This window comes from Cryptotermes secundus, unplaced genomic scaffold (assembly GCF_002891405.2).
Source record: "Cryptotermes secundus unplaced genomic scaffold, Csec_1.0 scaffold117, whole genome shotgun sequence".
Classification (NCBI taxonomy): domain Eukaryota; kingdom Metazoa; phylum Arthropoda; class Insecta; order Blattodea; family Kalotermitidae; genus Cryptotermes; species Cryptotermes secundus.
Window position 1 is genome coordinate 437656 of NW_019737981.1, and position 25253 is coordinate 462908.

General features: G+C 42.1%; 1 protein-coding gene across 2 annotated transcripts in view; it reads left to right on the plus strand.

Annotated features, from left to right (window-relative positions):
• Window positions 1-1292: 1292 nt before the first annotated feature.
• The window catches only part of LOC111870544 (allatostatins), a 200149-nt gene continuing 176188 nt past the window's right edge, over window positions 1293-25253 (plus strand). The window contains exon 1 of one of the 2 annotated variants that reach the window (XM_023862912.2): window positions 1293-1375. The gene's annotated coding sequence lies outside the window, so the exon portion shown is untranslated. Of the gene's footprint in view, window positions 1376-23364; window positions 23571-25253 lie in introns of those variants that run through there. The other variant, XM_023862910.2, reaches the window with a different exon arrangement.

A 25253-nucleotide genomic window follows, 5' to 3' on the forward strand; every position in this document is an offset into this window, starting at 1 on the left:
TGTTAGCAATAATTTTATGTCTTGAATCAAAAGGATCTCTAACCTTACGAATATGGGCAGAGCCGGGAACATTTGGTTACAAGAAACAAGAACTAACACGAGTCTGGGTTGAACCACACAACGAGAAGCAGTGTAATTAGTAAAATTATTGACTTTTGGAACATTATACATAACGATGTATTTATTTAAAACCAATGCTTCGGAGAATGTCCTCTTCCTCCGTCCTCAGGTAAAACCTACACAGTTGGGCCGGATAGACAGATAGAGGTAGTCTCAATTTGAAGAATGCCTTGCTTTTGGATGTGGCGCCGTGTAGATATTGTGTTAACAGACGTTTCCGAGGAACGTATCGCCTCCATCTGCCATCTGCAGCCACCTGCTCACACTGGTTTATCGCTCGTGGATTTCTTGTACCCTCAAGATGCAGGCGATACGTCCTTCCGAAACGTCGGGTAACATAATATCTACACGGCGCCACATTCCAGAGGACGGCATTCTTCATAGTCACTGCCGTGAAAACCTCAAATCTTACATAGCCCAAATCTATCTCCGGACACTGAGAAAATTGTCTTGTTTTTTTCTGTTGTTCAGAGAAAGTGACTATCGATTGGGCAAAAGTGAAGAAGTATTTTTTACCTGAGGATGGAGACAGGATCCAGTCACCATAACGTCTTCTTAAATAAAAAACACGACGACGGATAATGTTAAAAAAGCAGAAGTTACGTTATTATACGACCGTAAGAAACTTTTAGATTATCTGTCTATGGTTCTACAGTCCTATTTGCTGGACCATAGTCGCTTTTTCAACTTCTTAATCCTATACACAGTCGGACTCCTTGGACGGGGGATCAGCCCGTCGCAAGGCCTCTACCTTCACACAGAACAACACAAACAGACATCCAATGCCTTGAGTGGAATTCAAACCCACGATCCCAGTGTTCGAACCAGCGAAGACAATTCATGCCTCAGACCGCGCGGCCTCTGTGATCGGCACTTCTAGATTATAAAATTTGTAATTTTCATCGGGTGTTATTACGATTATCAGATAAAGGAATATGAAATGGGGGTATGATCATGGATGGGAAGACGGAAACACTGAAAAGAATAGTTCTTGCCGTACAGATTTGGAGGATAACAACCCTAGAAGAAGCGCGTTGTTATGTAGCGTACATAATTTCTACTAACTGAAATGTGGCAACAATGTTATATGTCTCACTTCTGTTTCCGTTTTGTGTTTTGAGTACCGCCGGCGTAGGCGGTGTTGTTGGTGCAGGTGGGGAGACTCCAGATGACGCGATTGTAATGCGGTTGGCTGCTGGTGCAGGCGCATAAGTTGGTGTACCTACATTCCTGAAACTACCGGTTCATGTATTGAGTAAGTAATTCTATTTCATTTATTTTGGCTGTTTACTTATAGTTTTATACATCCCTTCCACAGTGTAACAACCACTGAATAATAGGGTAAATTTTATCGAAAGAAATATAAGATTAGTTTTTCCTGCTTTACTACTACGTACATCGAAACATTTGTAGTAGATACAAATAGAAGCTATATTCATGTGCGAGAATGTGATACGACTGACCGACTAACTAACGAACGAACGAACCAAAGAACCAACCAACTCCCTGGAGACAAGTCATTCTTTAGAAACCGCTAGTCGCTCAGCTAGTCAGGAATTTTCATAATTTTATGGAAACCGAATGTTCATAATCGTGTTCGCAATATCCCTCGTATCCTGTGCCAGATGAATCTAGTCCTTATCATCCCATTATATTTTTCTAAGATCCAACTTAATACTATGTTTCCTCGCCACGGGTTTATCGTAATCTCATTGATTATGACTTTCTAGCCTTTGTGGACCTTGACCATTTTTTCAGTTACTTAATCTATATACAGTCGGTAGGACTCCTTAAACGGGGGATCAGCCCGTCGTAAGGTCGCTATGTACACAGGACAACACAAACACAAAATAAACGCACTAAGACATCCATAGATAGAGTAGGATTCGAACCCATGATCCCAGTGTTCGATCGGCCAAAGACGGTTCAGGCCTTAAACAGCGCGGACGCTGTGATCGACTCTTACTGATTATACTGGCGTTATAATACCCAAACTATATGAATCATTGCGTTGGTTTTGTTTAATATTCTAGACAGCCGGGTTCGTCGCGCTTCAATCTAAATATTTTCGAGTAAAATATTCTATCCAATAAATTATAATTTATGTTTCTTTCCGGTCTAAATATCACAACCATAAAAACAGCGGCGAGGAAAATATTTTTTTTTAAAGACACGCTGTGTTAGCGTGTTACGGAAAGAAACGGCTTAATTTGTATGTTTGGAAATTGCTTCGCCATGAACGTTGTTTAAAGTTGGCTGATTGTTAATCAACAACTTCTTCTGCAATAAATAAGACGGGGGGGGGGGGTCGAATGAGTTTGTGTTGTTCTTCAATAATTGTGTTTAGTGCATTTGCATTTCAATTGACTCCACTGGCTAAAAGGTAGAATATTAAAACGTCTGCACGAAGCTGTTGCCTCGGGAGAGTTGGCATCTATTCCCTAAGTCAGCCAGAATAAAGGGGTGCATAGTAACTAGATAAGCATCCAGAGCACACAGCCTCTTCTTACCCTGGCTCCAGGTTAAGTAAGAGTTCATTATCAGTGAGAAAAGATGAATGTGTCATCCATGTTAAGTATGCTCTAATATAAATTTATCACATTTCTCCAAAATGATTAGATTATTGAAAGAAAAATATATCTTTTGATATGCTGTAACGTACTTCATCTCGGGGCACGACACTCATTTCGCCACGAAATTAGATGCGGAGCCATCAAGGGAAAAGTCAAGAAACGCACTGTGGGATATATACCCCACTTTGTGGTGATTTTAGATCATATCACGAAATACGTACGTTGTTTGTAAATTAAGAATTCTCGTATCATACGTTTATACTAAACTTTAAAGTTCAGTGTCCAGAAAATTAAACATGATAAAATATGTGAATGAAGAAACAATCTTACACTTTATTCTAACAAAGGAAGATCGCTTTATTTTCCTGTGTACGGAATATTCGTTTAGTTTCGTCTGTGTGTAACGACATGGCCATTAAAGAGAGCAGGGAGCAACACACCAGGAAATGGGCAGTAATTAGGACCCTCAGGTCTCAACGAGAATCGACGGGTTCTCAAATTGCATGCACTCTTTGAAGCCACGGTTTCGAATCCCTGTGCATATTCAAAGTATTTAACTGAGTAAGCACTTCAAACCGCAATTTCAACTGCAATGATTATTGCGAATCTCATTCAAATCTTAATTCCAGGGCTGTAGAATTTTTACCATATTGAGGGACATAGCTAAAGCAGGCATATTAAACAGGAACCCCTTACAGGTATAGAAATATTGATATGCTCGACCCTCATATGCGAACACGATATCTGTTAAAATACGTAAGTAAATCACTGAACACCATAATTTTGAAAAAGCGTTACACATATATACTCGTAAAAGCAATGTAACGCCTTATACGCGTCCGTTGCAATCGGTGTAACGATTATCGGAACGCCAATGGAGATCCACCTGTTGTTCGCTGCAGGCATGCGCATTTTAATGTAAAATGTGCCTCTCGGTTCTTGTCACGCGTTTGTTGTTCCTAAGGGTAACACGCCGACATTTAACGACATAAGCATTTAAATTTTAGAGATGCTATACACGGCTATTATAATTTTTTCTGTGATAAGACATTAGTGTATTTTCGAAACGGTTATAGATAAAAACATGAAACAACTTTAAAACGGCATGGGAACAAAGTAAGTTTATCTAAAGATGTTCAGTACATGTCCTCTCTAAGTTGCACTGCAAACTTCCACGCAATATTCGAATGCTTCCCATGTGAACCGCAAGTGTGACCCGTCGACGTTGGCTACGCCGTGAAATTCACTCTCGAAGAGACTGTGGCACTGGAGGTTGGTAGACCTGGTCTTTCACATATCTCCATAGGTAGAAGTCTCATGGAGTACGGTCCGGAGATCTAGGGGGCCAAGAAATGAGTTCTCCTCATCCTATCCAAACCTTTTGCATTTTAGACGCCATTTCCCTCTCACACTAATCGGAGTGCAACTCGGGGATAATCTGTTACTCGTACAATAAATTTACCAAAGAAGGCTTAATGAGTATCCCTGCTGTTTAGCGGCCTCCGTAGTCTAGAGGTAACGTTCCCGCCTCATGACTAGTAGTACGCGGGTTCAAATACCCGGCGGAGGTCGTCGAATTTTTAAGGGCGGAAAAATTCAGGGAACAAGTCCTCCTGGAGGGACTTTAAGCCGTGGGTCCCGTGTCGTAGCTTTACGGCATGTAAAAGAACCTCATACCTCCAAAGGAGGTCACTGAGCAAAATTGCGGACGTTTGCCGCCCAACAGCAGTCACTAATACCTCCGGTAGATGGGGAAAGCATTATAGATACTTCTCAGCCTGTAGAGCCGGTCTCGCTGGCTGGGCGGGACTGATAGTAAGCACAAATACCGGTAGGATATAAAGGCTGGTAGAAATGATAGAGGGAAGCATAATGGACCACTACAGGTCTAAGTGCATGGGGAAACCCACCCTCTGTAATAACTAAGTAATCCCTGCTTTTTCCAAGTTGTTGCATGATTGTATCAGTACCGTTTCGAAAATAAATTAATTTGTTTTCACACAAATAATTTATAATATCATAGCATGATTAGAATTAATACTGGAAATATTTGGAGCTGGTACAGTTGAAGCAGGCACAGAAGTTGAATGGGGGACACTGAATTTGGAGCTGAAAATATGAATTTCATAAAATATTGCCTAGGCGATCAAATCATAATTTTGTACTGGAAATATGCATGCTGGAGACAAGAAATGCATACGGAAATTTAGCCGGCAAACCTAAAGAAATCTCCATTTTGAAGGCCTAGACACAGGTTGGAGAAAAATACGTTAGACAAGTACTGTACGGAGATGTGACCTGGATTCATCGTCAGGACAGGAGCCATGGTGGGCTTTCATGAACATGGCTTTATATAGGGAGGCTGATTTATGCATTAGTTAAGCAACTGCTAGCTTCCCAAAATTATCTCCGCTTAAGGGATATGGTTAGTTACAATGGATTAGAAAATATGTAATTAAAATGAGTACATATTTTATAAATCGTTGTAACTAACTATATGAACGGAGCAGAGTTAACGCTCAGAAGCTAACGTCGCTTAGTTGCTGCATAAATTAGACGATCTGTACAAAGCCGTGCTACTTGTCGTGTTCATAAACTACCATCACGGTCCGTTCACAGATACGTAATTAAATTGTCCCCTCAATGGGATACCGAATTTCGTAGTGGGGATACTGCATGTTCCAAGAAAGCCTGGGGCTATGCTGGCGGGAGCCTAAGCTCCTGGCAGGGTCTCCGTAGCCGGAAAGGACCTGACAAAGGAGGCAGAGTAAGTGTGTCCAACATCAATAATAAGGCAGGAGTGAGGGGCTCTTCAGAAATGGTAAAGCCAACCTACATACAGGAGTATGTCCTGACAGAAAACTTTACTTACCCGTGAGCTTCAAAGAAATCAGGAGAACAGTCTCTGTAACTGACTTGACAAGTCAAGAATAACAGGATGCAGGCAAGAATAGCTTGAACATGTGGGAAGGCTGGAAGAAAGACGAGTGGCGAAGGAGGCTTTGGTACAGACCCAAAGGAAGAAGAGTTCCTGGTAGACCAAGCAGAATGTGGAACAACAGAAGCTGGGACAACCGGCCTAACCCTTCAACAAGGGGAGGAGGAGGAGTGGTGTTGGTGGTAGCAGTGGCAGTAGCAGCAGCTGCAGTGCTGCTGTTACCACTACCACTACCACTACCACTACTACTACTACTACTACTACTATCACTACTACTGCTACCATCAACACCACACCTCCTCCCCCTCCCCTTGTTCAAGGGTTAGGCCGGTGGTCTGTTCCAGCTTCTATAAACTCCACATTCTGCTTGGTCTACCAGGAACTCTTCTTCCTTTGGGTCTGTACCAAAGCCTCCTTCGCCACTCGTCTTTCTTCCAGCCTTCCCACATGTTCAAGCTATTCTTGCCTGCATCCTGTTATTCTTGACTTGTCAAGTCAGTTACAGAGACTGTTCTGCTGATTTCTTTGAAGTAAGTGAAGTTTTCTGTTGCAGGGCTACTACCCCTCCTAACCCCCCCCTTACTACTCCCGTAGTAGTAAGAGTAGTAAAAATATTAATCTCTTTCTGTATTTTCTTAGCTAATACCCCTCTATCAAATACCGAGGACAGCAATAGAGGAGCTACACCTCCAATTCTCCTTTCATCTTCACGGCATGGTGCTTAATTAAGCACAGGGGCTATTTACCTTTATTTAGCTTCCAACCCTAGGTCTGCGCCATAGCTCAAGCGGTTAGTCGCTGACTTCCCACTGCGGGGGCCAGGGTTTGATCCAGGGTCTGGTCAAGTGGGATTTGTGGTGGAGAAAGTGGCGCTGGGGCAGGTTTTCTCCATGTACTTCGGTTTCCCCTGCCAATCTTCATTCCACCAATTGCTCCACAATCACCTTCACCTATCATCTGGGGGTGGTACAATAAGCCAGAAGTGGCCGCAGTACAAGGGACTTAGTCCTACCCCACTAGCAATAAAAAATAGCTTACAACGCTTAACAGAGAAGGATATGTTTCTGACATTTAGGTCGTGTGAGTTCCCTCAGTAATGTCACTTGAACCAGTTGAATATTAGTCGAATGTGGTTTCAATTTCAGGATATTATGGACTATCCCTCTCTAATAATCTACAATTTTCTGCCGTCAATAATTAATACTGATGTGGTGACAGGGTGAAATTGCGAGGTGGGAGCGTGACAATTAGCGTAATCTCGAAGGGCACAGCATTTTCATACGTAACAGGTATGCAAACAGTACACAACCTCCGTCATGTTATTTCTTGTAAATAAGAATCAAAATTTCTGGAGCGTGACGCATTCACCTTTCAGTTCAGGACTGTAACTAACGAACCAGTGCAGCGAAGAATGTAAAATTTCGATTGGAGGTTGGCAACAAACAAGCTATGCCACTAACAGACCGTGGAGGCCCATAGGGGGTTGAGACGTCGAGGCTCCCACATCTTCTAGACAACTGGCTCACAAATGGCGGTGAGGTTGTTATCCTTACGTACCGACCGCCCTTTAACCCCAGGAAGGTTTCTGGTACTCATTTCTGTTAGAGGCTGAGTCAACCCCAGGGCCACAGTGCGGCTGGAAGCATTAAGTCAATTGAAAAGAAATCCATCTCATTGGGAATCGAACCCGCGACCTTCCGAGTGCCTCAACCAAGTACGCTACCGAGTGCCCAAGAGATTCACTACAAACCCATCTAAAAATCGTGTAAATGACTGATAAGACTAAAGTGTACAACTTTAGTATCTGAGCAAAGCAACTCAATGAGATATGTACACAAAAATGGACCATTTCTAATTTACAGCCATGCTACTCTTATCTTACTTTAACAGGGGAAGGAAAGATAGCAATATAGACTATGCCTGCGTGTTATTAGCTATTAACTGAAACAACAGTCCAAATTTTCACTCGATGAAATATAAATACAAACAAGCTCCATAAAATTCTTGTTTATTAGTTTCACTTTCCTTTATGATTTAGTATTCTTAAGCCTATATTTCATTTGTCTAGGCACTGTAAACATAGCGAGGATATGGGCTGCTTGGCTTGTTAATTACAGTTGTTGTAGGTTGTAGAATACTCGATGAAATTACAATCCTCACATTTTAATTGCATCCTAAGAATTGTTTATCAGTTCATTAAGCATTCATACGACAAAACTTCATTTAGAGATGGTGTCTTTTGCTAATGACCTACTTCCCTTCCGCTACAATTTTCAGAAGGGAAATTATAACGAGTATTCTTAGAAAAGCTCTTGTATTGCGTTATTTTCTGACTCGTGGTAAATATTTTTTCTGACACTAGGGACATCAGGGTCACGAACACCGTTCTCTTGAGAAAAGGTTTAAGTCAAGGTCAGTTGTTTAACCCACGGATCCCCACACAAGTGCAGCATGATTACGTAATATAGAAAATTAGGAGCAAAATCCACAATGGCGTCCTCCATGCGCGCTCAATTAGTCTTTCGTGTCTATCTTGTTTCATGTTATGGGTTACGAAATCGAGGGAAACAATTTCATTTCCATTCTAACAGGATGTATACCTACATGTAATTTATTATTTTCAAAAGAGTGTGAGCTATTTCTCTGCAACTCATTTACGTATACAATGATACAAGTTAAATATCCCTATGCCTAAACACGTCATGGAGATGTATACGGAAATTTATGACGTAGATTTATACTTCATTTACCCCCAATTTAAAATGTTAGTTAGTTGAGTGGCACACTATACTAGAAGCTGGAACGTCGCGGGTTCGATTTCCGATGTCATAGAATTATCTTTTCACTTTATCTAATCCTTCCAGCCGCACTATGGCCTTGAGGTCGACTCAGCCTCTAACAGAAATGAACACCAGGAATCTTCCTGGGGGCAAAGGGCGGCCGACGTTTAAGGCTGACAACTTTGCATGACATCTGTGAGCCAACTGTCTAAAGGATATCGGAGCCTCGATATCTCATAACCCCATGGGTCTTCACGGCCTGTAACAGGGATAGTTTTACCTTTACTTTCTTCCTCTTTTCTTCATAAAATGCTCTTGACAATAATAGACGAAGACCTTTCGTTGTGTCTTCCTGTCTTTGAGGCCCAAAGGTTTTCTTCGTAACTTTCTCATCTGAGATATGAGGAATATACAAATGGATTGCCTTATGTACAGTATAAAATTTGAGTTAAGATTCATCATGCATATTTTCATGATACAGCTCGATACTTGAGATATAAGCCAAAAATCAACTTCATGAAATTATGTGTTCCAGTACTCCGAGTTGAGCAGACATTAAACCGCGTGAAATTACATATTACAATCTGGTATCGATATCTCGACTTGCTTTCCTGCTCAGGTGAAATCGATATATGTGTCACTGGGGTTTTATTCTTTTGTGCAGCGACACAACATGGAAATTTTTTATATACTACAAAATCGTACGCTCTATCAATCTGAATTCCGGACCTAAAAATATTACATTAATTTATTATATGTGGCCTCGTGAAACTCACCTCACTTTATTGTGAATCACAATACACCTCACAGGTTTCAACGTCTGCCACTCATCTCGTCAGAAGTACTAACTGCATTTCGATCTGATGGTCAATTTTATTATACTGCCTGTGTAACTGTTGAATTTTAGTTATTGTCTATCTTGGCTGCGCCATAGCTCAAGCGGTTAGTCGCTGGCTTCCCAACGCGGTGGCCAGGGGTTCGATCCCGGGTCTGGTCAAATGGGATTTGTGGTGGGCAAAGTGGCGCTGGGGCAGATTTTCTCCGTGTGCTTCGGTTTCCCCTGCCAATCTTCATTCCACCAATTGCTCCACAATCAACCTCACCTATCATCTGGGCCTGGTACAATAGGCCAGAAGTGGCCGCAGTACAAGGGACTCAGTCCCACCCCACTAGCAATAATTCGGAGTCTTCGGTATGAGGACCACAGTGACATCGGATGGTACGTTGATGAATGAACAACGAATTGGAAATAATCTAAAAAGAAGCGGTTAAGGGCTAATGAAGATATTGTCCCGGCATTCGTCTGGAGGGACTAAGAAAAACTAGGAAACTGCTCAGTCGAGTTTGTCGATGTGCCTACCGAAATGAGAAAAAAAAACACCTCTCGAATACATGTTTTTTTTTGTTTGTTTTTTTTTCCATTGGCGCTACAGCCCTCATTTGGGCCTAGGCCTACCTCCATGAAACTCTCCGTTTCACTTCGGTTTACTAGATCTTAAACATTCGGTAGGACTCCTTGGGCGGGTGATCAGCTCGTCGCAAGGCCTCTTCCTGTACACAAACACAGAAAAACGCATACAAACATCTATGCCCTGAGTGGGATTGAAACCCGGTTTACGAGCGAGCGAAGACAGTGTATGCCTTAGACCGCTCGGCTACCGTGACCGGCTCTCTGATACATGTGCTGTTTATCTAATTAAGTACGCATATTATTCATAAAGGAAACTATTCGTAAGGCTAAATACCAATTAGTATAAGGATGGACAAATCAAACAGGCCGAGAAGGCGTAGCATATAGCATGAGAAACAGATGATAAAGTTTAGTCGGAAACTTAACCGGAAGAGGTTAACTGAGCGAACTTAACGGGAAGAGGTTAACTGGGTGATCTAAGTACAAATGTGTGTAAAACAATGAAAAGCTTTGCTAAAGGTATTTCTGAAAAAGGCCATGGAAGCCCATATGGCTGTGAGACGTCGAGGTTCTCATATTTTTCTAGAAAATCGGCTCATAAATGGCGGTGACGTTGTCAGCCTTACGCGCCGGACGCTCTTTACCCCCAGGAAGATTCCTGGCACTCATTTTTGCTAAAGGCTGAGTCGAACCAAGGGCCATATTACGGCTGACAGAGTAGGTGATTTCTCACGGTTCCGTTACTACTGTGGGAGCTGCCCACATTCAAACAAGCGTGACAACGCAAGCGCCATTGCTTAGCAACGACGCGTAAACAGCGGTTGCTAGGCAAAGCCTACAACAATACTGACAGTGACATGTTTTCTATATATCCGACTCTATGCTACATAAGAAGTTACACTGAGTTACAGTTACAGTTCTAGATTCAAACATTTCACTATTGTTATTATCCGTCTGTGTATACTGTGCAGCTGCAATAAATCCTATAGGACAGTTAAACTAGTGGTTGTCTCTTCATACGACATCCCACACTACTATTTAGACGGTCCGTTGTTACGCAACGAGTCTTCGGTTGTTCGTCTCCGGGGAGATTCGTTCGTTGTTTCGGCACTGTATACGCAACGGCTCACTGTTATTGCGTTACCATGGAAGTACCTACTCCAAACACGTTACAATATATATTGTGACATGTTGAGCTATGGATGACGGCCCCCCCCGCCAGCCGTGATGCGCCGAGCGAAGCCGAAGTGAGCCGAGGTTAGCCGAGTCCTAGCATCCTGGTCGCTAGGCAACGCGAGTCAACAGCGATGACGTCACCAAGTGTACCGCGGGTTGCTAGGCAGCGCGGGTAACCAGGATTGCGAGAGACGACGGTAGTAACAGCGGTTACTACCGCTAGCGTTGCTAGCAACACAGCGCCAGGCAACAAGGGTGCTTATTACGTGACCGTTTTCTGTATTGTCCGATCGAGGCTACATGAGGAGCAGCGAAGGCTATNACTAGTGGTTGTCTCTTCATACGACATCCCACACTACTATTTAGACGGTCCGTTGTTACGCAACGATTCTTCGGTTGTTCGTCTCCGGGGAGATTCGTTCGTTGTTTCGGCACTGTATACGCAACGGCTCACTGTTATTGCGTTACCATGGAAGTACCTACTCCAAACACGTTACAATATATATTGTGACATGTTGAGCTATGGATGACGGCCCCCCCCGCCAGCCGTGATGCGCCGAGCGAAGCCGAAGTGAGCCGAGGTTAGCCGAGTCCTAGCATCCTGGTCGCTAGGCAACGCGAGTCAACAGCGATGACGTCACCAAGTGTACCGCGGGTTGCTAGGCAGCGCGGGTAACCAGGATTGCGAGAGACGACGGTAGTAACAGCGGTTACTACCGCTAGCGTTGCTAGCAACACAGCGCCAGGCAACAAGGGTGCTTATTACGTGGCCGTTTTCTGTATTGTCCGATCGAGGCTACATGAGGAGCAGCGAAGGCTATTCACAGTTAGTCCTGGAGCTACCTCCGAGTGAGTCCTCGAGCTACCTCCGAGTTAGTTCCGAGTTAGCCAGCAACTAGTCAGTTGTATTCTGGCATTTGGAGTGTACTATTTGTGATACTGCAGATAGCAGTAATCGTAAATCTGTAATTTGGGTGATTGTAAGAGCGGATGTGAAATAAAATTCGCTACATCAAATACGTCGTGAAGTTATTTGTCGCGTATACACCCAAACACGCGACAACTGGTGTCAGAAGTGGGATCAGTAATCAGCAATACGCGACAATATTCTATCTGAGAAACACAACAGGATGCAAGAATGAAGATAATTTATTATAGAAAGTATTAGCTTCGCAAATGGCTACCATGTTTTTTTACGTGGTATCGATGTGCTGCATCTTAACCCCTGATTGTCCCTTACACTGCTTCTGTGTGTTGTTTGTATATGCACGGAACCTGGCACTGTTAGGCTTTACTTACGAAAAAAAAAAATCTTGCTCCAGTGCAAAGTACTGACTTTCACTATTCACCAGTAGTACGGTGTCCGAAAGGTCACTCCGGAACTGTATATTCTATTTAATATTTTACATAATAAAACAAAAGAAAGCTAAAAAGAAAGTGAACTCCGAACGTCTATGCCGGTTGCAAAGCAATATTTCCTTTAGCCTGTTTGATAAGAACCTTAGGGGACCTTCATCCGTTGCTGAGCCGCGATCCCTGGAAACATGCACCTTTCTTATGAAGAAGCACCGACTCAATGTAGCAACATTTATCAGGAAAGATTTAATGGGCACTAAATTGGAAAGAAGCCGGTCACAGTGGCTGCACGGTCTAAGGCATGTACTGTCTTCGCTCGCTCGCTCGGAAGCTAGTATCGTAGGTCCGAATCCCACGCAAGGCATGGATGTTTGGTGTTTGTGTATGTGTTTATTCTGTGTTTATGTTGTCCTGTGTTTACGTAGAGGCCTTGCGACGAGCTGATCACTCATCCAAGGAGTCCTACCATCTGTAAAATGATCATGAAACTGAGAAATTAGCCCTGTGCTCCAAAGCGGAAGCAAGAGGTGGAAAGAAATTGGAAAGGGAGGGGAGACCAATTAGATTGTCTCTGAGAATAGGTTTGGCACTCAACAAAATCTGAATGTGCAACACGTCAAAAGGGCTGTATATGGATGCACTGGGTGCATTTAGATTAACAACAAAGGTGCTGAGGCACGTAAGGCGTGTAAAAGCGTGTTCGGTAGAGCTGAGGGGCTTCCAACATTTTTTGACCATGGACCACATATTCGTCGATTTTCTCTGATGGGCCACCACAATATTGAAGGAAACATTTTATGAATTCTGACTGGAATGAGAGACCGCCTCTGTGGTCTAGCGGTTCGGGTTCGATTCCCGGCGCTACCGGATCTTCTAAGAAGTAGTGGGTCTGGAACGGGGTCCACTCAGCCTCATGAGGATAACTGAGGAGCTATTTCAAGGAGGTAGCGGCTCCGGTCTAGAAAACAGAAATTAACGGCCGTGAGGAGTCGTTGCGCTGACAATGCGACTACCTCTATCCTCTATAGTTGGCACTAACTTCACCGGCAAACGGCGGTCGCTCGGTCGGTATAGTTCGCTTGTGGACTAAAATCACGGAGTTTTTTTGTCTCTTTTCTTTTTGACTGGAATGAGAATGAAATTTAGTCACGGTTCGGTAAAATACTGGAAATTTCTTTACTAGATTGCCTATCATCAGCTTCTGAAGAAGAAAATTATAGTATGGAGTTAGGAAATCATTCCTCTTCTAGTCTCAAATATATTCCTTAGCACATTGTTTTCATAATACCTATGATCTTTGTTTCTCTTCCATGGTGTGTGTTCATGTATCGATTACAAGTTTCTGTAATTAAACTTAACACACTTGTGCTTCAAAGCTAAGTGTCTTATATATCACACCAACGAGGTTCTTTCCATGTCTGCCCTCACTAGGGGCATGAAACCACTACAGCGTGGTTTGTCCTGAAGGGCCCCTTAGAAACATAAACTTGAAGAACCTGTCTCAGAGCTTAACTTTGTGAAGTGCATTCTGTCCCAAACATAAACCAGCTACGAACCGACCTGAGCTGTAGAGACTTATGAAAATAACGGTAATCCAGACCTGGATGTCGTATTTTCGGTTTTAAATTCCTTGTAGCCTAACAAGTATTGGCCTCACTTCCCCTTATCTTAGTTACTGACGGGCCATGCCATAGCTCAGGTGGTTATTCGCTGGCTTCCCAAAGCTACGGCCCTGATTCGAGCCCGGGTCAGGTCATGTGGGATTTTTGGTGGACAAAGTGGTATTGCGGCGGGTTTTTTTCTTCCAGAGTATTTCGGTTTCCCCTGCCAATTCTCATTCCACCGACTGCTCCACACTCATCATCTATAATCCGGGGCTGATACAATAGGCCAGTTAGTGGCCGACGTACCAAGTGGACTCAGTCTCACACCAACCCAATAAAATAAAAAAACTAAAACTAAACTAGTTATTGAAGGATTCGTAGCTAAGTTGTCCGAAAGAGGATTACTAACATTCACCAATGAAGAACAGAAAATATTAATCAGCAGAGCGTAGACGAGATTATAACTTGTACTTTTCGAATTGAATTTTAGAATTCAGAAATTGAGGTTCTCATAGCGGTAGCTATGAAGAGTTCTATCCTCTGGAAAATGATACACTGGAGTTAGTTGCAAGTCAACGGGTCTTTCAGAGGAACATGTCTCAATCTTCAGGACAGGAAAAAAAAAAANGCAGAGTTTAGTTTAGTTGCTGCTACATCAGTTTGCTTGGTTGGCCGTTGTCAAGGTCCTCATACTGATCAGGGTGCAGACGTACTGAACTGTGCAAATGTTACTAATTCTCCCGCGCTAATGTCTTCACGCTTCATAACATGAATTTCAAATAATAAGCAGTAACATATCATTTATCGCCATTGTCGAAATTAATTCTTCATGTCAGCATGTTATAATTTTAGGGTTTCTTATAAATTACGTAATAAAAATGCATCAGGATATCTTGAAGTACTTCAGACCCCACATGCAGTTATGGTAATTTAGAACCCACCTCAGAAGTTCGAATATTGGATTAGAATTGTTATTAATAAAAAAACCACAGAAAATAATAAATAAGCCTATAAGAAAGTTTATGTAAGAGTGATATAAATGCCAACAGACGCCGTTATTGCCCATTCCCATTGAATAAATTGAAATGCAAAGTTCTTGAAAAGTTTGGGGGGGTGGAAACCCATTTTTTGGAATAGTGCAGACCCACTTCGGGTTACCTGCAATATCCCATCTCTGTTAATTTCTTTTAGGATAGTCTTAAATTTTCATGAATTAGGCAGGTGGTCAGTTTCAAGCTCGAACCGAATTTACCTTAAAAGAAAACATACTTTTTACGGTATAGCTAAATAATTGCAGTTATGATTAATAGCCGAAAAGTATATAGAACTGCCAAAAACATTGGTAAATGTGATATTAACTCGTGACAATAATCACTTTTACTGATAATTATGAATAACTACCTGTTATTATCCATAATTATCAACGTGCGCTAGAAGAAAAATTAAATAACTACACCCAAGTCCCTATTTGTGCTGCTGAGAGAAGACAACACAAAGGTCAGAATTTTGCCGTATGCTGAAGGTGACATTGCTTGAAAATTAGGTATTGTCACTAGAAACGCAATGGAAATTGGAATGAACTTACTGACTGTTGTTGGGGACTCCAGGCTACAAAAAACTTAACAGTATATGAAACATTGTTGGATGTGACATTTATTTCATGAAGGAATGGTTTTGGAAGACCGAACGAAAATACGGTATACAGCAGCAATAGCAGCAGCAGGATTACAAACCTATGAGTTTTGAAAGATAGTACGGATTCGCAAACTAAAGAGAAATACAGACTACTACATTTACAAACGGAAGTTGGAAGGCCGCGCTATAGCTCAAGCGGTTAGTCGCTGGCTTTCCACTGCGGCGGCCCGGGTTCGATCCCGGGGGCTGGTCAAGTGGGATTTGTGGTGGACAAAGTGGCGCTGGGGTAGGTTTTCTCTGAGTACTTCGGTTTCCCCTGCCAATCTTCATTCCACCAAAATCTCCACCGTCATAATCACTCAGGGCAGGTACTACAGGCCAATCAGTGACCGCCGTTCCGAGTGGACCCAACTGGACTCCACCCCCCGCTATGCGAATTAAAAAAAACGGAAGTTGGTAGTTATGAATAATAACCGCTAATAATTTATAATCACCGGAAAAATAGTTATTCACGAGATTTATTACCTTTACCATTGTTTTTGGTAATTCCGTATAATCACCAGTCATTCATAATTACAGCTTTAGTCACATTCACCATAATATATTGTGACATGAGGGCTGAAACCAGAAGAGTGGAGCAAGAAAATGCGGCTGTTGCTTGGCAACGGCACGGTAAACACCTCTCCGTGGCAACGACTGCACACGTAACAATAGTCATAAATCCCGAGGGACTCTGAACCAAAAATCAATGCGCTGGTCAGCGCCAGCAGAAATTTAGCAATCAGTCAGGTATAGCCATAGACAGTGAGTGGTTAGTTGAGGACCAATTGGGAAACGGTGGGTAGCCGGCAACGATGTGAACACGGAAGTCGAGGAGTCTTCACTGCTGGGAGCCGTTTCCAGGCAACCATTAGTTAAGACAAACTGAGAAGACTTAGTTTGCTCCGTATTGAGAAGTGGGTGAATTAGCGATAGTGCAATAATCACTTGTAGTTAATAGTTAAGTCTCAAGTCACCAATTCGAACCCCGCGTCGTAGTCACTGTGTACGTGACAATTTCATAAGGAACCCGTCTCAACTGCAGATTCTAATCGTAAGACCATTAACAGTGATTAGATAAACAGCATGTAAGATTTGAGGCTTTCACGGCGGTGACTATGAAGAAAGCAGTCTTCTGGGATTTACACCACATATACACGGTGCCAAATCCCAGAAGACTGCTTTCTTCAGATAAACAGCATATTTCCTTTATAAATGTCAGTAAGTGACAAACCCCGTACTTTCGTTGCGTACGTCAAGAGGGAGAGAGTATCCCACTGAATATCTTAGAATTATCTGCAGCTCGTCTACCCAGATACGTTCAGAGATAAAGAGTGTACATCGGTACCGCTGTGCCAATCTGCTCTGTAGTCAGCGATAAGACGCGGATCACAAAAGCTTGCGAAATGTTGTGAAGAGGATAAAAACTCTAAACGCCTCTACCGAGAACCAAATTAATTGTAGTCGATGTAAATGCTACAAACTACAAATCACACATTTACTTTCAATCCGACATCTTGTTGATGGATTATCTTTGGCAAACAAAACCAGCCACAGGCCTAAGTAATAGGAAGGCTTTGCGTAATCAATCAAGATAGGTTTACCATTTTTTACCATTTGAGGTCTATTTGGCAATTACAAGTTTCTGTAACTGGGAAGAGACCATTACAAGCAAGGGTAGGTTAATTACGGTTCAGACAAAGCCTGCAGAAACTGAGGAACCATCAGGACCTTAATGCAGAAGCCTTCTTATTTCTACTCTTCGCTTATTAAGCCGAAAAACTATTGGACCGAAGAGAGATGAAGTGACACGAGATTGGAGAAAACTGCATAATGAAGAGCTTCATAACTTGTACTCTTCTCCAAATATAATTAGAATGATCAAGTCAAGGAAGATGAGGTGGGAAGGACATGTAGCACGAATGGGAAACAGGAGAAATGCATATAGGATATTGGTGGGAAAGCCGCAAGGGATAAGACCACTGGGAAGACAAGACGTAGGTGGGTGGACAATATTAAAGTGGATCTCAGAGAAACAGAATGGGATCGGATGGATTGGATTGATCTGGCTCGGGATAGACCGCTGGAGGGCTTTGTGAACACGGTAATGAACCTTCGGGTTCCATAAAATGCTGAGAAGTTCGCGAGTAGCTGCACAATTGGCAGCATCTCAAGAACGGCTAAGCTCCATTAGTGAGCGAATGAGTGAGTACTGACTGAAACACTTCATGGAAGGTGTTTTCTTACAAGACCTAGGAGTACAAGGAGTACAAGTTATTTAATGAAGTGAACCTACATAGCCGTAGGGTCCAGTAACTTGAAGGATTTATACGGATGTGCTCGTGACCTAATTAAAGGTACTATCCCAGCGTTCTTCCAAAGAGATTTAGGAATATGCACTACAAAATCCAACAAAACATTTGATATTATAGGAAAATTTATACCTTAGCAAGTTAGTCAGATTCAGCTACAAAATTTTACTCGATATTCCTCTGTTTTGAAACGTGAGCCTGTATAGTAGGCACACTGACGGAGATTCAAACCGAGTACCTTCTTGAATACCAGTCGGGAGTGTGATGACAAGCTGTAAAAGCATGCCCGTTTCTTGACGTGCATACTTTATTTATTACTGACAGAAGTGTAGTGGTCCAGTTGTGCCGTACTGTTACCAGTTACTGCTTCTCGTAAACACTATTAGAACATGTATGTTTACTAACTGCGTGCCATCAACTGGTAAACTATAGTAACTACATAAATTCCACTGCATCTGAAATCCTNGTTATCCCGACAGCCAATTCCCACCATTTACTGCTTCTCGTAAACACAATTAGAACATGTATGTTTTACTAACTGCGTGCCATCAATTGGTAAACTATAGTAACTACATAAATTCCACTGCATCTGAAATCCTACATTCATACGTCTTAGGAGGCAGGACATCAACATCAGGCAAACTCGTGCTCGTGCTCGTACAAGATTTGGAGGAAGTTAGACATTTAGAAAANGTCAACGTCGGGCGAACAGAACAGAAAGGAATGCTCGTGCTCGTACAAGATTTGGAGGAAGTTAGACATTTAGAAAAAAGGAGAAAAGTCATTCGTGTGCATACGCACATTTCATGAAAGTCAGTAATAGACCCACAGAGGCCGTGCCATAGCTCAGGTGGTTAGTCGATGACTTCTCACGGCGTCGGCCCGGGTTCGAACCCGGTCAGGTCATGTGGGATTTGTGGTGGACAAAGTGGCATTGGGGCAGTTTACTCCGAGTACTTCGGTTTCCCCTGCTTATTGTCATTTCATACACTGTTCCGCACTCATAATCATCTATCACCCTAGGATGGTAGAATAGGCCAGTCAGAAGTGGCCGACGTAGCAAGTGAACTCAGTCTCACCACACCCTAAGAAACTAAAAAACTTATTTCAAGTGAGCTACAAACTAACTATTAAAAATACACACAGTTGAGATGCAAGAGCTATAGCATACTCGCATAATTGCTTATATTGTATCGATAATTTACACAGGAGTATAGACTAATGTAATATTTCTATACTGTAACATGACGCCTGAAAGCCGCAATAATGGAGGAAGAGCCAGACGTCCATTGATAGACAACGGTTCGTTAATTATGTTTCAACAGCAACGAATTCGATGGAGGAAGCGATGCACTGAATAGAGAGACGCCGATTCCTAGATAATGCATACAAGAACGTTTCCGTTCACACGGCAACCTACCGGCCAGAACACAGTAACGGCTAAGAACGCGATAACTCTACTGCTGAAGGAGGTGATCTCTAGCTGCCTAGCGAAGATAACCGACCGACAGACAGTGAGACATTAAAGAGGGGAAACAGAAGGTAAGCAGAGTCCAGGAGACTACAGACCAAGAAGTCAGAAGTAAAGACTGCAGTTTATTGTTCGTAGTTAGGAAGTGTTATAGTAACAGTAAGTTTGTGTTACAACTAACTGTAGTTCCTCCTTGTGAATATCCAAGAAATCGATTCCTCTAATACGGATCGCATTAATTAATTGTCGCATTAGAAGAACACGTGAAAATATTTTACTTTTATAGTTCATGATGAACATGCCAAGGATACCTGTTTTTTTTCTCGGGAAATTAATCTAATTCTTGTGCTCCTTTCTTGAACAAAGAACATCCCTGAGATATGTCTGTTATTACTCGGTCGACACAATGATGATATAAACACGCGAGACGTTTGCATGTACTGCATGTTTCGGCCTACCGACACCAGACTCAGGCGCTGTTATGTCTAGCATATTAATTTGATTATTTTGTTCTTCTTCTATGGTAATCTGCAAGTTTTGTTGGATGGTGTTAAATTCTTGTAGAGTAAGGTTTATGTCTGTTTTTCTTTGCTTATTAGTAAATGATTGCCGGTTTTGTGCCCTAACAGTTATAAATCTTTTAATGTTAGCTACAGCAACACTCAAACGAAGAACTACAGCCATTACACAAGTCTCAATGCTTTATTACGCTACAAAAGGTGCCTTGGTTTTCTTTGTCAAATACAGCAGCTGACATTTTGGTTTGGTCTTTCGGGTGTTTCCGCGAAAGCATTACTTTTACAAGCAGCCCTTTGTTGGTGAGGCCCCTGTACACCAATTTCACTGTTTCCGGAATACAGACATCGTGGGCGAAGAGACCAGGGAAGGCCTAGGAAGAGATAAACGATCGATAGTGTGTTTACTTCCGAACTGGGAACGCAGTTCCAGTACACAAACCTCAAGAAGTGGAAGAAGCAATTCACGTCGGACACCGCAAGGAAGGGAGCAGCCGCTGAAATATTATATTACTTACTTACTTACTCATGGAGCTGAGTGCTTCTGGAGGAGCCGCCAATTCTGCAGCTACTCAAGACTTTCCCAGCATTTTATGGAACTCGAAAGTTCATTTCCGTGTTCACAAGAGCCCTCTACTGGGACCTATCCTGAGCCAGATCAATCTAATCCATACCACCCCATCCTATCTCTCTAAGATCCATTTTAATATCGTTCACCCACCTACGCCTTGGTCTTCCCTGTGGTCTCTTTCCTTCTGGCTTTCCCACCAATCTCCTATACGCATTCCCCGTCTCCCCCCATTCGTGCTACATGCCCTGCCCACTTCATCCTTCTTGACTTGATCATTCTAATTATACTTGGAGAAGAGTACAAGTTATGAAGCTCCTCTTTATGCAGTTTTCTCCAACCTCCTGTCACTTCATCTCTCTTCGGTCCANAGATTTCTCTGTATTTACTTCTAGACCAACCTCTTTACTTGCGTCAATTCAAGTTTGTGTTTTTCTTTATGGTATCTACATTATCACCCAGTAGATTCACATCTTAAATTAGATTATATAAAACAAAAGTTAGTGTATAAAACAAGAATAAAATTCTTCGAGTGATGCTTTACATCATCGAGTCAGTTGTTGGTTTTTGTGATTTTGTTGTGTTCCCAAGGGCAAATTGGAGTAGTCTATATTTTGTATATATAATAAACTGTTTTGGAGGCCCGTGATGTAGATGTAGTAATATTAACGTTAATTATTTAGTCGGTGCCTCATCTTAAAAAGTACTGTCCGTTCTGTATGGAATGTAAACAATGACTCGTTGTACTTTATGTGTGCGGTGTATTCTGTGGGTCTGTTTCGTACCAAATACTCAATATTCGTATGTAGTGAAATGAAAGTAGGAGAACGTCTTACTTAGTTGCCAGATGATCTGCTTGTACATCATACCTAGTGCATATTGTCATATGTATTAGTGACTATAGACGGGATTTTGATTTGTGAATAGATTTATTGACAACTTACAGGTCGTAATTACAAATAATTATTACACCATTAGTGATTTACACACTCCAAACCACTCCACACTAAGTCTTTTAAGTCTGCTTTCACTAGTCGTTGCTTGGTAACAGGTCTCAACAATAGCAATTCTTCTGCAGTGTTCTCACTAGACGTTTCCTATAACGAATCTTAGCAATGGAGATTATGTCGTTGTCCGCTGGTTAACACTCCACAGCTTAACACTCAACTTAACTACTGAACTGAACTCACAATTATTTGTAGACTGTTATATAAACTCAGGCAGGACTTCATGGAAATCACGTGTCACATGTCAGAATGCGTGTTCATTGACCCGTTACCTAGCACTGTACATGGCGAGGACTACATAGAAAATATTTCTTGTTGTCACGAGTCTTTATCTGCCCATTGCCTAGCACTGGGCATGGTGCGGACCACATAGAAAACACTTTTTCCAATACCTTTTCTACTGTTGCGTGCGCGTATTTCTGGCGTTTATTATATAAGGATCGCAACACACGTGTTACTTGCACTTCAATTACTGCAAACTACTGCTTCATAATTCCCGGTCTGTAGATACTTTTAACTAATTAAGAATTATGCGATGAAGACATATGGGGGCGTAGATTTATACATCCACGTATTCTTTATCGCACTAGTTCACGACCCGACCACTTTACTCCCCGGGAAAACAGCCACCGTTACCCATTGAACAAGAGGCTGGGTGAACCTCAGAACCGGTGTGGATAACGTGGAGAGACAAATCTTGCTCCTACCGGGATTCAAACTCCGACTCTTCGCCATCCAGTCTAGAGCCAGTAGCTATACCGACTACCTAGAGGCAGCTCATAGATTAATACTGTGGGTAGAAACAATTATAGAGCTATGGCGAAGTCTGTTAAGGTATCATTAATTCCGTCCTGCCAATGACCCGTACGTCTATGAAGTACATTAATAACGAAATTTTCTGTTCCTCGTAGCAACTAAACAAGAAATCCATACTTTACCCGAGCAAGTGTCTCATCAGACAGATCAGTGTCAGTTACGATTAGATTTCTTACTGTCATGTAGCAACCTGACAGTACACGAACTTTCTGAAAACATAAATTATTTCAAATATCTCCTGCGTAATTTGTAATTATGAATCTTCGTTGTGGGGTCATCATGAAGTCCCTCTGATTTCAACATCATATGAAAACACTTATATCAGCTTCTGTTACATATAGTTAGTAAAAAAATTACTTAAAACAAGGCCGTTCCACAGCTCAGGCGGTTAGTCGAAGGCTTCCCACCGCTGCGGTCCGGGTTCGAAAACAGGGCGGGTCATGTAGGATTTGTGGTTGTCAAAGTGGCACTGGGGCAGGAGTTCTTCTAGTACTTTGGTTTCCCCTGCCAATTCACATTCCACCAAGTGTTCCACAGTCATCCTCACCTGGTACAATAGGCCAAACAGAGGCCGCAATACCAAGTGGACTGTCTCACCCCACCCCAAGAAACTAAGAAAGAAAACTGAAGTTTTAAAACACAAAGCGAATAATGTTTGCACTTGCTAATAATAATTACATGTGCAAGTTGATAGTGCCGTCCGTAAACCACGGATGGTTTGGAACGCTGTCCTACTTCATTAAGCATACGCCCCCTAACATGCGGTGGTGGTTTCAGGGAGTGTTAATTTGCTTTGGAGTGAGAAGTAGGGGCCTAATTCTAATGACCGTACTTGTGACAGCGAGGGTCTCTAAACACTACGCGATGCTCACTCTTGTCTGCAATCCAGGCGCACGCGCTATTTCCTTCCGCCGCTGAGGGGAGGTTAGGGGTAGAATGAATTCCTTACCTTTCCCGCCTCCGCCTAGGAATATGATTGGTGAATCCGCGTCGTGCCGTCGTCCCCGCGTCGCCTAAAGCGTGTACAATGTTATAAAGCACGTTGCAGCGTGGTGGCCAGCAGCAGAAAACGGTCCGCCACCCCAAGTAGCGTTACTTCGCGACGCCGACGCTTCTTAAAACTACGACGTATTACTACTACTACTAGGTGCCCATCCTTCAACCAACGTTCCTCTTCAGAGGCGGCCCTTTACGCTCCAGGGAATTCTGTCTCGTATTGTGGGTTCCTGATTCCCAGCTTCAAACACAGGTAGGGACAAGGAATTTCAGAGGTTACTGTTATTTTATTTTATGAGAAGGTATCAACTGCCGTGGCCTGCAAGGATCACTTATTATTACCACGAGACTGAAATGAAGGAGGACGTAGGACGAAGACAGAAATACGAAATACATACAGAATTTTACTGGGGAAAACTCATGGAATTCGGTCAGTTGAAGACATAATGAGATGTGTATAGCATAAAGATGGATCTTAGGAAAATTTGTTATGCCGACTGGGGATGAGCTAAAGTAGTGGGATGTTGTATATTAGTTCTATTACGTACAATTAGTATTAGATGTCGGGGACTGTCTTGAAAACAAATCGTAAGAGACAAGTAAAAGACAGTGTTGTATGTGATAATGAATACGCATAAACCTGAACGTAAGGTAGTTCCGAATATAAACTGACGGCATATATTTTTCCAATGAGAAAAATATTAATTATTTTTGACGAAACTGAATATGTCACTTATTAAGGAAAATTAAGAGTAAAAACTATATAATTAATTATACATTAAAAATGTAATAATATAAATATTATTCTAAGTATTTCAACAGATATCATTAGAATTACTAATTAGGACTCCTCATAATCATCAACTTCATAGTTATTCTCAAGGAACCGAAAATAAGACAACTCCTTTCAACTTTACTTTGCGGCTAATCAGGTGAAGGTGGATGGCAACACGTCATAAGAAATTGCATTATTTACCAATCTCAACTCATGTTTCCAAAGAAGTCATATATTGAGTGTTTCAATGCTTGTAGACTGGAAATGTATTATGGACAGGGTAAATCTGAAATTACTCGTACGAAAACATTTATGCGTGGAAATCTCTTCAAATTCGATTTCTACGAAGACAAAAAAAAAGGCAGAAGAATATATATCGGAGAATATCTCAAGAAGGGAGTTTCTGAGGAGGGAAGACGGGGTGAATAGGTTCAAAGTACGGTCAAGTGGAGAGATTTCGGTGTTGGAATTCGTGTTACAGCGTTGAAGATAATAGATCGAGAGAACTAGTGATATAAAATGACTGGTCCGCTAAAAGTTATGTGAAAAATTTTGCCGTGGCCTGCTTGAATATTCCGTTATTCATCTGCAGGTTCCAAAAACTAAGAAGAACCGGTATTCGAAACAGATAACTCTCAGATATGAATCACTTAACTGTTGAATTAACCTGTTACATGCATTTGTTCGAAGTCATTCCGCTAGTGATCGAATGCCTGCTAACAGGCCTCAAAAAAAAAGTCGACAGATGTAGGATTTCAATGTTAACACGTTCCATATTATAGACATGTATCACCTTCATAGTAGCCTGTTCTGCCATAAATAAAATCTCTTCCTACATACGTAAAGGACTGCTGATATAAATTCATCAATAATTTATTGGCAATCCCCTATATAAGAATATAGCTCCAGTGTGTAAGTGTTACACAGTGTAAGTCAAGTGTATTCTAACATCTATCGATGTTTTAAAAATTGCGTGTCTAGAGCTACTACTTACGAAGGAAAAACATGCATACTGCTTTTTTTTTTTGCTGCTTCTAACATCTTGGATATTAACGTCGAAAACATATGGGGAAGTGGAGGTATAGCTGCACCATCCTTGACCTCAGCACTAGACGGAGGTAGGTGATTTGATTCATGCCCTCGCCGCATTACCCCCAGCGT